The sequence below is a fragment of the Papaver somniferum genome, chromosome 8 (genome assembly GCF_003573695.1).
Source record: "Papaver somniferum cultivar HN1 chromosome 8, ASM357369v1, whole genome shotgun sequence".
In the NCBI taxonomy this organism is placed as follows: Eukaryota; Viridiplantae; Streptophyta; class Magnoliopsida; order Ranunculales; family Papaveraceae; genus Papaver; species Papaver somniferum.
The window spans coordinates 94,097,755-94,102,907 of NC_039365.1; the positions used below are offsets into that span (position 1 = coordinate 94,097,755).

General features: G+C 34.8%; 1 long non-coding RNA gene across 2 annotated transcripts; it reads left to right on the plus strand.

Moving 5' to 3' along the window:
• The first annotated feature begins 344 nt into the window (after positions 1-344).
• Positions 345-3,189, plus strand: LOC113304698. Of its 2 annotated transcripts, XR_003338337.1 has the most exons (4): positions 345-694; positions 1,140-1,234; positions 1,451-1,507; positions 2,857-3,189. It is a non-coding gene; the product is annotated as an uncharacterized LOC113304698 (long non-coding RNA). The 2 variants fall into 2 exon arrangements; XR_003338336.1 differs by lacking the exon at positions 2,857-3,189 and having other exon boundaries at positions 353-694; positions 1,451-2,291.
• The last annotated feature ends 1,964 nt before the right edge of the window (positions 3,190-5,153 follow it).

A 5,153-nucleotide genomic window follows, 5' to 3' on the forward strand; every position in this document is an offset into this window, starting at 1 on the left:
CTAAATTAATACTAAACTAACTACAATCATTAACAACTAATTAATCAAATTAACACTAATTTAACACTAATCAGTCAAGGGTATTTTCGCATTTATGAAAATAAGTTGGATAAGGGATACCCTAGAAACACTATTTCCAATCCTGTTTTTATCTTATTCTATATGCCCCAAAATTATCTTGTATATCTCAAATGAGGGTTCCCAAATAATAAGGACATAAAAAACCCATGGTGATGGTGAATTTAAGATTCCCACTCTTTAAGGAATAAGATTCATATGAATAGAAATCTCTTCCTGCCATCCGAACACACTATTAAAATAAATAAACTACAAATAAATGGGCCAATCTTCACCAAAATCCAAAGCTTTGGTTTTTCTAACCGATCTAGACAGCTTTTCATTCAATCTATATAGAAGGACATCTGAGTTTGTCCGTCTAGGTATGGTAAGTTTGATTCAAGTTTACCCCTGCAACAGAGTTAATTAGTAGTCAAACCATAGTTGGGCTTTATATTTAGGTTAGGAGAAATGGGTGGGTTTAAGAAACTGATTGGAATATGGGTAGTCTATGGGGAAGAGATGGTTTTTCTCTCTATCAGAAGTACTTCACCTAGGTTAAACACCCTCCAGAGCTGAAATTGATGGAGAAGCTGTAATTCAATTATTTGTTCCAGACCCTAATTATGCAGTATAGGTATGGCTATGTTAATGTTTTTCAAACCAGGATTCATGATGCTGTTTGTATATTGTAAATCAAGCTATGAGAGATCGAAAAAACCTAATGATTAATTGCTCAAACCCAATTAGATTATAAGTTCCTGTAGTATTTGAATTTGATTACGAGAACTAGATAATTAAATGTATACAGTCAATTCAAATGCTCGGTCTTCTAATAATTATTGGTTTGGTATGGTATTTGAATTTGATTGTGAGAACTAGATAATTAAATGTATACAGTCAATTCAAATTCTCGGTCTTCTAATAATTATTGGTTTGGTATGTAATGATGTTGTATATGGTCGTTTTTGTTGGGTATCTATCTCATTGGAAGATGTTCGTAATATCCAATGTAAATATCTCCATTTTTTTTTTTATAAATGTGATTATTTGGGTCACTAGGGTTTTAAAAATTGCAACAGGAATATGTTGCATGAGGTTGCCGAAGCATACCTAATGAATTTGGCCGAATTTGACAAGGAAAAATGTTGCTGCACCATGGTTTCTATCCAAGAAGGTACACACTATCTATGTTAACTTTCTTGGTCAATTTTAAGACATTAGCATATTTTGTGCAGTTTTTTTTTTTTTTTTTTTTTTTTTTTTTTTTTTTTTTTTTTTTTTTTTTTTTTTTTTTTTTTGTAATTGGTATTAGTGAATGGAAAGCACATTCCATGGTATTTGTTCTGCTTGCTACATATTGGTGATACTCTATTATTTATCTTCTCTACAGGAAGCATATTTAGTGGATATAACTGATGAAGGTTGTTGCCTTTTTATCCCTTCTGAGGTAAGCTTGTGAGATGCTTTTGTGTGTAAAGTTGTGTTTAGAGTAGTTGAACACATGTTGCTTCTGGTTCCTCTAAGGTTTGACTCTACCCGTAAGGTTTGGTTTTGGTTCCTCTAAAGGAAAATGTTGTTGTATTATGGTTTCTGTCCAAGTAGGTATTCTTTAGTCCACCAATCTTGTGCAGAGTTTCTTTTGCAATTGATATTAGTGAACGGAAAGCATAATCCATGGTATTTCTTCTGCTTCCTACAGATCGGTGAAGCTATATCATTTAATTTATCTTCTTTATAGGAAGCATGTTTAGTGGATATAGATGATCTAGTTTTTAAACTTCCTTACGCTTTTTGATGTATCTTAAACTGCATTTTTATTAACGTGGTTATATGCTTGGTGGCAATTCATCTTCCCTTTTGCTCTTCGGTAGTATAATTAGTGTAATAATTACATATGTTAAGTGATTTTTTCACTTCAATCTTCGGACCTACTGAATTGGTTCTTGAAATCTAGGTAAAACAGGGAATACTGGTGCCTATCATACAGTCCAACATGTGTGCATAGTGTTTCAGATAGTAATTAAAAAAATGGGTACCTCTGTAAAACTGTCACATAAAATAAATTGGGTAACTCTCTAACAAGGTCGCATAAAATACATTGGTTGCCTCTCTAACACGGCCGCATAAATTATAATGGGCATCTTATTTTTCAGGGTAAATAATGATGGGTAACTAACAACATGATCAAACATGTTTGATTTTTTCGGGGGTTATGTGTAAGAAATTGCATCGGTTTTGTTTATGTAGGAAACTCTTTTTAACGCTCGGAGTTCCAACATATAGGTTGAACTTTGATCCCTTTATAGAAAGATTGGCGGAGAAAAATAATCGATAACTAAGAACTTGTTTGTTTGCAGCTGACTCGGCGTCTGAATCTGAGTCAACCCCTGACTCGGACCGAGTCAGCAGTCAGACCATTTGTTTTCCATTTTGACTCAGATCTGACTCGACCTCCGACTCAGACATAACCCCTGACTCGGACTCATTTGAGTCAGGTAACAAAATACCCCTGACTCATGGGACCAAACCACTGACTCACTTATTTCCGAGTCAGATGAGTCAGATCTGACTCAAAACAAACATATCGACTCAGATCCAGATGAGTCAGGTGATTTCACTCAGATCCAGATGATTCAGATCCAGACGACTCAGATGAGTCAGGAGTAAACAAACATGGTGTAAGTGATTCTATGTTTTCTTTTGCATGAAACTGTGGATTTTGTTTTAACTTCTTTGTGGATTACAGATGAATTGGAGAGCTCATTCAAGTTTTAATGTTCTGTTATGAGAATGTAGGATTTGTTGTTGAGGATGACGAATTATGATAAATGGCCAATCAGTAGAAGATAATACATTTTTTCTTCCGGGAAGGCATGGTTGGTACATGTGATTTAGTTATTCCCAGTGTTGATAGTGAACTCATCATCGTTGGTAGTGAATTCATCATCTATTTTCTATCTACCCATGTTTGTTGGTATCTGTTGCGAGTCATGTACATACGTAATGTGGTGTTGTGAAATTTTGTGATAAACAAGCACAATATGTTAAATTGAAACTGACGGCTGTGTGAACATAGGGCATCTTTGGATCTAAAAGATTTTGCAAAATACATTTACTTCATAAGAAATGAAATTCAGAGGGTGGGCTTCGGATTGGGTAAATGCACTTAATTATATATGTGAGTCAAAAATTTAAGGTGGTCCAGGTAGGCATAGCACCATGGGGAATGGTATCATTGTTCGACTATGCTATAATACTCATGGTAAAAAAGTAAAGTAATTTTAGTTTCATAACATACTATGCCAACTTTCTGTGTTTTTGTAGAAAAATAAAAGTCGATACTATGTGTTACAGCACTGCTCGGTCAAACTCGCAAGTGTTTCTATCTCAAGCTCGTTTGTCAAGTTTAGTTGCCAAAAATATAAGTCTTGTTCTAGTCTACTTATAACTATTTTCTCTGTAGTTGCGTGTTCTGATCTTGCTGGTTTCTATCGTGATTGGGTATTATCTTCTCTAAGATTTGCTCGAGATTTAATCTCCGATAGGAAAGATAAAGAGTAGTCACAAACATCTTCGTCTCATCGTTTGTGATTCCACAATATCTTGTTTCGATACCATACGATTAAGATTATTGTGAGGTGATTGACATTTCTAGGATGTTCTTCGGGAATATAAGTCCGTCATATCAATTGGTTCCTGTTCACCTTGATTTATCAAAAGACGGAACAAAACTCATAGGTTTATCTGTGGGAGACAGATTTCTATTCAATAGACTTTTCTGTATGAGACAGATTGGTTTATCAAGTCTTCGAATTTGGGTCGTAGCAACTCTTAGTTGTGGGTGAGATTGGCTAAAGGAATCAAGTGCGTAGAGTCTTGCTAGGATTCAGAGATGCAAGGAGCGCAACTGTACCTTGATCAGTGTGAGGTTGGTTAGGGGTCAACTACATTTCAGTCTGAAGCTAACTTGGAGGAGGCTAGTGTTTGTAGCGGCTTAATACAGTGTAGTGTTCAAATCTGGACTAGGTCCCGCGGTTTTTCTGCATTTGCGGTTTCCTCGTCAACAAAACTTCTAGTGTCTGTGTTATTTCTTTTCCGCATTATATTTGTTTATATAATTGAAATATCACAGGTTGTGCGTAAGTTCAATCAATTGTGAATTCAACCTTTGGTTGTTGGTTATATTGATTGACACTTGAACATTGGTCTTTGGTACCGTTCAAGTTGTTTCACATAATAATCAGGCTCGCGGATTTCTATCTGTTTGATTTGCTGATTACATTTTGAAACAGAGATATAACTCTTTTTTATAAGAAGTAGAGCTCTGCAACGTCATCCTGACGTGTGCATCATTTTCCTTGTTTCATGTTTTCATAGTTTCTCTATCAAACCAACAATCTTAGTAGTGTTCATCAATCATATCTACTCATCGTGATTATAATTAGCAGTTATATCATCTACATATCCTTGTTATTTCTTACTATCCTCATAAACAGAAAACCACTACAAAACAACATTGATTCCAATAAAACAAATAAAAACTTTACTCAACCACCCTTAAAATAAACAACAAACAGTTCACAAATTACTACACTAAGAATCTTCAATTCTTAGTTTAGCATTACATCCAGATTTCCCCAGCAAAATCTCAAAATATCAAAGTTTCAAATCACCAAACTACCAAACCTGAAACCGAACCCCATATCACTATTTCCCAAGTCCTAACTACTACTGATCTTTGTAACATACCTGAAAAACCATAACCACTTCAAACTTTACACCTTTAAACCAAAAAATTCCCTCGAATAACATCACCTTTTCATTCCAGCATCACCAAAATAGTAAGAAAGCCGTCCGAATTTAGAACCAAAAAGAGAAGAAGAAACTTCACACCATCTGCATCACTATCAAAAGAGTAAGGAAAGATAAAAATTACCAGAGAAGCTGTTTTGTTAAAAACTTGTTGATCGTTTTCAAGCTTTATGTAAAGCCTAAAAAACTAGCTTTCCCTGGTAATTCTAAAGAGATTACCACAAATCCTCTTCATCAGTATCCCATTCATCTTCTTCATAACGCTCGCTATCATCACTGTC